This window comes from Ictidomys tridecemlineatus, chromosome 16, assembly GCF_052094955.1.
Source record: "Ictidomys tridecemlineatus isolate mIctTri1 chromosome 16, mIctTri1.hap1, whole genome shotgun sequence".
NCBI classification, from domain to species: domain Eukaryota; kingdom Metazoa; phylum Chordata; class Mammalia; order Rodentia; family Sciuridae; genus Ictidomys; species Ictidomys tridecemlineatus.
This window is the reverse complement of record NC_135492.1, coordinates 14188789-14196820: the sequence shown is the minus strand read 5'-3', so window position 1 is coordinate 14196820 and position 8032 is coordinate 14188789. Positions and strand designations below refer to the sequence as shown.

At 49.2% G+C, this 8032-nt stretch overlaps 1 pseudogene; it reads right to left on the bottom strand.

The window, feature by feature from the left end:
* LOC144371212 (arylsulfatase D-like) overlaps positions 1–5563 on the bottom strand; it is a 6402-nt pseudogene extending 839 nt beyond the window's left edge.
* Positions 5564–8032: the final 2469 nt, after the last annotated feature.

The following is an 8032-nucleotide window of genomic DNA, read 5'->3' as shown; positions in this document are numbered from 1 at the left end:
CACCTCATCTCTACTCCTCTTCCTACTCTTACTCATTCCCCTCCTTCTCGTTCTCCTACTCCTCCCCGTCCTTTTCCTCCTCCTCTCATTCACACTCCTTCTCCTCCTCCTCCACCTCCTTGTCCTTATCCTCCAACTCCTTCTTCTTCTCTCTCTCTTTTTCTGCCTCCCCATCTCTCTTTTTCATTCTCATCATTTTTTTCTTCTATTTCTCCTCCTATTTCTTCTCCTCCTCCAATTTCTCCTTCTTTCTCTTCTTTTCCTCCTCCTTCTCCATCTCCTCCTCCTCCTTCATCTCCTCCTTCTTCTACTCCCTATTCTCCTCTTCCTCCTCCTCTATCTCATCCTCCTCCTTTTTCTCCATCTCTTCCTCCTTCTCAATATTCTCTGTCTTTTTCTACTCCTGCTTCTCCTTTTCTTCCTCCTCCTTTCTCTTTTTCTCCCCTCATTTATCTCCTCTTTCTCCTCCTCCATCTTCTCTTCTATCTCCTCCCTCTCTTTCTCTTCCTCCTCCACTCTTTCTTCTTTCCTCCTGCATCTCCTCCTCCTCCTCCATCTCCTCCTTCTCCCTGTCCATTTTCTTTTTCTCCTTATCTCTCTCCTCTTCCTCCTCCTCATCTCTCCTCTTCTTTCTCCTCTTCCTCAACGTCTCTCCTCTTCCTCTTTCCTCTCCATCTCCTCTATATCCTCCACTTTCTCCTCATCTTTCTTCCTCCTCATTATCATCTTTTCTTAATCTCCTTCTTCTTCTCGTCATCCTACTTCCCCTTCTCCTCCTCCTCCTGCTCTTTCTTCTCCTCCTACATCTCCTTCTTCTCCTCCTGCTCCTTCTTCTTCTCCTGCTCATCTCTTTCCTCTCATTCTTCTTCATCTCTTACTTCTCCTCTCCTCCTCCTCCTTCTCTTTCTCCTCCTCCTCCTGCTCTTTCTCCCTTTTGTCCTTCTTCTCCATCTCCTCCTCCTTCTCCTCCTCTTTCTTATCTCTCTCATTCTCATCCTCTTCCTCCTCCCCCTCTCCTCCTCCTCCTCTATCTTCTCCTTCATCTCCTCCTCATTCTCCTTTCCCACTTCCTCATCTCTCCTACTCCTCCTTTTCATCATTTTCTCTCCTCTATCTCCTTTTCCTTCACCTCCTCCTTCTTCTCTGACTCCTCTGTAACTTTGTCTTCCTTCTCTTTCTTCTCCCTCTTCTCCTCTTCTTCTTTTCTCCTCCTCTGCATCATCATCATCATCTCTTCTCCATCTCCTCCTCCTCCTCCTCCATTTTTTACTTCTATTCCTCCTCCTTATCTTCCCCTACTTCTCCATCTTTTCCTCCTCATATTCCTCCTTCTCCTCCACCTCGTTCTTTTCCTCCTTCTCCTCCTCAGCCTCCTTTTCCTGCTCTTCCATCTCCTTTTACTTCTTCTCCCTCTCCTCCTCCTCCTCATCTCTCCTCTTCTTCCTCCTCTTCATCTCTCCTACATCTCCTCCTCCTTCATCTCCTCTTGCTTTTATTCCTCCTCCTCTTTTTCCTCCTCCTTCTCCCCTCCTTCTCCTCTCCCCTACCACCTCCTCCTCCAAATTCTCTTCTTTTTTCTCCTCCTCCTTTTCTCATCCTTTTCCTCTTTCCCATCCTTTTTTCCCTCATTCTCCTCCTCTTTCTCTTCCCTCTCCCCCTCCTCATCTCTCATCTTCCTCCTCATCATCAACATCATCTCTCCACCTACTCCTCCTCCTCCTCCTTGTCTTTCTTTTTCATCTCCTTTCCTCCTCTTCTGCCTCCTCTTCCTCCTTTAATTTCTTTTCCTCCTTCTTCTCCTCCATCTCCTCCTCCACCTCTGTCTCTTTCTCCTCCTCTTCATCATCATCTCCCCCTCCTCCTCCATAGTCTCCATGCTCTGGAACCTCCGATGCGGACTCCTTTGGCTCCCTGTCTCTGTTCCTCCCTGTGGCTAGCCCATCATCTCTGTAGATCCCGTTGCACCTCCCCAGCTGCTGGTGTTCATCTGTGGCCTCCAGTAACCCTCCATGATCGGAGTTCCAATAGGTGATTGTGGAGTTCTTCAGACGGTTCTAATCAAGGGCTTGGAGGGCTTTAACTGTGGAGAAGGTGAAAGGTGTCAGAGAGAGCACTCACACGGGTCTCAGCTGGGGGCATGAGCTTCCCATTCTATGCACAAGCCACCTTGTACTGGACCGTCACAGAAAGAGCCCCCTGCCCAGAGACTACAGGGATATGTGTGATCACGGTTCTGAGACTGTCATGCCCAGGTCTTCTTAGCACTGCGTCACCTCGAAAATCAGGAGAGACTTGCAAAGAAATATCCAGGACGTCGTCAGCAGGCATGGTTTTGATGTGCAGTGCCGGTGGGGTCAAGTGCCCTAATAAAAGGGTAAGAGGGTGGCTGGGGCGGGGAAAAGCCATGACAGATTCCAGCCCACATGGAAGGAACCACAACCAATAGCAGCAAAGTTTATGATGGCCATTATCAGAAGAGCACGGGACACCTGCAAACCCAGCAGTATCTCCCTGCACCGTGGAGACCAGCGGTCCTTCCTACCTCTGAAGGCACAGAGGCCAATTCACGAGGGACGTGAGCTGCTGTCCTCCTTGGGAACATGTGCCTCTCACGTAGTTCAGATGTCAGGATATTCGTGCAAAAACATGTCACCTGACCTGTGAGGGCTTCCATGTCTCCAGGAAACCCTCGCAGATGAAAGAGTCTGCAAGTTCTTTCTTCTCTCTAGCTTGTCCCCAAGCCCCGAAAGCAGAGCCCTTTTCCTCCACGATGCTGAAAGCTAACGTTTTCTCTCATCTTCCTGTAACCACTAAGGGTGACGCTGAATGACAGCTTCTCACAAAACTGACTGCTAACGAAATGATTGGTTTTGTGCAAAATTAGACTATCACTGGGAAGAAATGAACAAACAAGTGACACGAGTTGGGTGTACTCTCACCCTTTCTTGATCTTGACTTACCTACAAACCACTCCATCCCCTCTACGTTGTCTCTGTATAAACCATGGCATCTTCTCCTGAGGAAGGCTTTCAAGGTCACCAGAGGAGTGTGGACGTGCAGCTGGGACACAAAGAGGAGAAAGGGCCTGTTTTTGTTTGTGAAATTAGAAAACCACTGGAATTATGGACGGGAGATGATGGTGTCCACAGTGGACCTTGAATGTGCTACATCCGTGACCTGGGTTCACCTGCTGGGATTTTACTGTGAGGGGTCCCCTCAAAAACTCATGAGTGAGACCATGCAAGAAAGTTCACAGGTAAAATGATTAGATCATGAGAGGTGTGACCTAGAAGTGGATTAATCCACTTGGATGAACTCACTGGGTGGTGACTGTAGCACGTGGGGTGTGGCTGGAGAAGGGGATCCCTGGACTGTGCCTTTGGGGTCTCTATCCTGTCCCTGGTGAGCAGAGCTTTCTCTGCTTCCTTGTGCCCTGTCTTGAGCTACTCTCCTCCTCCAGGGCCTTCTGCCATTTTGTTCTGCTCCCCTTGGGCCAGAACCATGGAGTCAGTTGGCCAACCATGGACTGAACCTTGGAAACCATGAGCCCCAAATAAACTCTTCCTTCTCCAAATGTTCTCTTGGGACCTTTGGTCACAGTGGCAATTTTGTCTGAGTAAAACAATATCCATGGTCAGTATGCTACAGGAAGATATTTTGAGAGGGAGTGACGGGACACCCCACCCACCCACCCTGTGTTACAGAACATTGCCATCATTATTATTTTATTATTAGGTGCTGCTAATTTCTGACTTTCCCTAATTTATAAATTAAATATCTTCATAGGTATGTACGCATAGGAAAATAGTTATATATTATACTATATGTATGAATATTTATTACTTATATATGAATGGTTGGGTACTTTCTGAGGTTTCAGGCATTCCCTGGGCCTTGGAAAGAGTCCCTGATGCATGACCACTACTTGGATACTTTCCAGTGCAACCCGGTAACTCAACGCAGAGATCCAAGTGTGGAAACCAATTCATACAAAGAGGTTGGACCTTTCCTTTTTCTTTTCTTTTCTTTTTTTTTTTTTTTAGCACCAGAGATGGAACCCAGGGGTGCTTCCCCACTAAGTCCCTTCCCCAGTCCTTTTGATATTTTATACAGACAGAGTCTCACTGAGTCTCTTATGGCCTCTCTCAGTTGCTGAGGCTAGCCTCCTACTTGCCATCCTCCTGCCTCAGCCTCCCCAGCTGCTAGGATGACAGACATGGGCAAAGTGACTCCATAAAGAAATCCTTCAGCATATACACTGTGGATTACTATGTAGCCATGAAGAAGAATAGCTTCCTTTCATTTGTGAGTGAAGTGTGAGTTTGGACCTTTTCAATGCTCTTGCTGCTATGGGACCCCAGGGTAGCTCATAGCTCAGAAACTGCCCCCCACCCCGGATCGTGAGGGTCTCCACCTTTGAACGTAGGCCGTGGCTTCCTGCAGCATCCGTCTGGTGGTGCTCCCCACATCCATGGGGTGCTCGGTGACCTGGTGGTTCCGCATTAGCACACAGTTTTCCAGAGTCGCAGGAACCCACAGCTGGAGAACCACGTGGTGAAGACGAGGCTGGCTGTGTGCCCGACTGCGGTCTAGGAATCCGAGAGGAGGCCACTGAGTTTGGCAGCCATGGGTGTCAGGACGCCCAGAGCCAAAATTCGGGTGTAGCGGCTGAACCGGGCAGCCACTGTGACCCCCAGCTCTGGGGGCCTGTAAGGGTCGCAGTTGTTGATCAGGGTGAAGGGCAGTCCATAGAAGTAGTGGGAGCTATGGTTCAGCGAGTGGTGGCAGTGGTCACCGCGGGACACGCAGCTCACGCCCTGGTGCCACTTTCCTGCGAGTGGAAGTGGGTGGTCAGCCACACAAAGGGCGCACGCTTTTGCCTGGGACAAAGAACCCCGAGGCCATTTGGATGCAGTCAGGGGAAAGAAACCTTCAAAAGAGCAGATCCTGAATCAGCAGAGGCTATGAGTGACCTCAACCAAGACTTACTTTTGGTGTTGGGTACCAGGGATTGAACTCAGGGCCACTCGACTCCCGAGCCCCATCCCCAACCCTTTTTTGTTTATTTAGAGACAGAGTCTCGCTGAGTCACTTGGGGCCTCGCTAAACTGCTGAGGTGGGCCTCTAACTTGCGGTCCTCCTGCCTCAACCTCCCAAGCTACTGGAATTACAGGTGGTGGAGCCAGGCTCTGAAGAGCTTTCTGATTCCTTGGGGCTGAAGAAGATAGACAGGTTCATAGAAGGAGAGAAGGCAAAATATAAATCAAGAACCCCAAACCTCTGCAATGAGGAGAACTTCTGAACTGAAAACCATCCGAGAGGGCCGGAGTGGAGCCAGATACCAACTCAGGAGGCGGAGAAGGATGAAAGTTTTGTTTTTTTTTTCCTCCAGAGGAAATTGGTCCCTTGACATTTGGATGGGAGGGGAATCAGGTGTTCAAATACTTATGAGGCTGGTGGCATAGCCTTGTTCCTTTGGAATTTTTGCAATAGTGGTTTCATTGGCAGGAAGCCCGCCTGAGCCTGCATTCCAGTAGAGGACCAGGTACTCATTGTTGTCCATTCCTGCGGATCCCACAGCAGAGCAAGGTTAATGTTCCCTTTGCTAGGAACAGGTCTTAGCAAAGGGATTCTGAGCACCAGGGGACAAGAATCTGGCTGTCAGCACTTGGGGAAGGTGGAGAAGTGGTGCTCTAGGTAGGGAATGGGTGCACATCAGAGAGGTTGTTGAATGTGCTATTGTGCACAGCATGACCCCACCACTGAGCATCATCTGCCCCAATGTCAGCTGCATAAGTTGGACACACCTTGCCTATCATGAGAACCAACCCAGTCTATCTATCTATCTATCTATCTATCTATCTATCTATCTATCTATCTATCTATCTATCAATCATTACCTATCATCCAGGTACCATTACGTTGCATCTATCCCCTTTCTATCCACACATCATTTATCTGTCACCTGTATATGCATTACGCATCTGTCACCTCTATATACCTCTATCACCCATCATTAGCTATCACCTGTTCCTCTATTATCTATTGACAGGATTGCTATCAATTGAGCATCATTAATCCATCTTCCTTCATTGATGGTATCACCACCATCATCTATGGAGCATTGTATCTCACCTGTCAATCACTGTATTTCTGCTTCTCATCCACCAATAATGGTGGTCATCCCATCCCAGAAGGCTCCCTCTGCACAGCCTACCAAGGGCACCTACCTGGCAATTTTATGAGACAAGAGCTGGTACGTAGAAAATATCAGAAGGAAAAAAACCTTTCTCCTGTACCAGACGTGCACAGACATTTGTGTTGGGTGTTTTTTCCCTGAGCAATTTTTTTCTCTGAGTATCAGCACGATTCCCACAGAACCTGAAGTTTGCTGTGTGTCCCAGATCAGCTAGGGACAATCTAGACCTCAGGAAGAGGTGTGTGGTTATCTGTGACTCCCATTTGATTAACCCAGGGGTACCTAACCCTTGAGCCCCCTCTGTAGCCCTATTTTGCATTTTACTTAGAGACAGGGTCTCACTGAGTTGCTTAGGGCCTCCTTTTGACTGAAGCTGGCTTTGAACTTATGATGCTCCTGCCTCAGCCTCCCAACCGCTGGGATGACAGGTGTGCGCCACCATGCCCGGTATTGTGCGTAGGTTTTAACACCCACAGGGGCTGAGGGTCGTGAGGGGTGAGGGCATACGAGGTCCTGTTCTGAGCACACACTGCAGGAAGGTAACAGGAGGGCACATTAGCTTTCAATTTCCCAGTATCTGCGGAATCACTACCCAGCTAGAGTGGTGATGGGGTCCAGGCTGCAGCCTGGAGCTGCTGTCCAGTGTCCCTGCGACACCCACCTGATCGGAGTGGCTCTGCTAGGGGTAAAGAGCGGGGGACCGCCAGGTGCTGGGTGAGTCTCATGCCCTCCTCCACCAGCCGGTTGATATTGGGGGTCCTGAGAAAATCAGATGAATGTCACTTGGGAAAGCGTTGGGAATGCTCTCGGCCTCAGACGAGGCCTCCATGGAACTTCCCAAGGCTGTGTGGCACCTGTCTTAGTGCACCCAGTTCTCTGAGTTTGAAAAGGACAGATGAGGCTCACCCGGGGTGGTTCCTCCTACAGCCCTCCCCCCACCTCAGCTGTTGCCAAAGCTACAAAAGGCACCCCAGATTTTGAATTTTGGCTTTGGCCTGGGGGGCTGGCACAGAGACACCTTGCCCATTTCAATTTCTGGAGGTCATGAATGACAGATGTTGCACAGTGATTATGAACACGGGCTGCGAGAGACACTTTTGTCCAGCTGGGGAATGACGTGGGTTCTGAGCCCAGGCAGTCTGGGCTCAGCCAGGACCTTAGGTGGGTTCAGGGTACAAAATGCACATCTGCGTGGTGACATTCTCCTCTTAGGGTGAGTTATGGGGAACCCCCTGTCACAATAACTCTGTGGTTACATCGCAGGGCTTCTTAGAGGAAGATGGACCCCAACAAAATTACATTTGAAGGAAGAGATGACCGATGTCACACACAAAGGCAAAGTTTTTGGCTTTTTCTTATTTTTTTGGGGGGGGGGCATGCAACCCAGGGAGCTTGTATGCTTTAAATATCCCATCAGCATCCACGAAGGGTGCACCCTGAGTTTCCTACCAGGTTTCTCAGGTGCAAAATTCAAAGAGAAGATAAAACACTTCACCTAAGAGCTTTTGCAGTCAGACGTGCAAAAATAGATTGAGAATCACACTGTAGATACGAATTCCAAAGGCAGTGACCCAGCCCCTAGAGCTCAAGGAATTCCCCATGGACTGTCAGATGACAGGTGCTAGTCTCTTCCCTTCTCCCTTGGAGAAGGCTGCATCTGGTGGGAGCTAAGCTATAAAAGCTCAGACCTTGTTCTTCATGCGCCTAAAGCTGACCACTCAGTGACCTCCCATAAGAAAAGTTTTGCTCCCCTGAGGACAACTGAGATGTGGTGCTATTGGTGAGCAGCAGGTGAACACCAGAAATGTTGGTCAACATCCTAAAATGCACAGG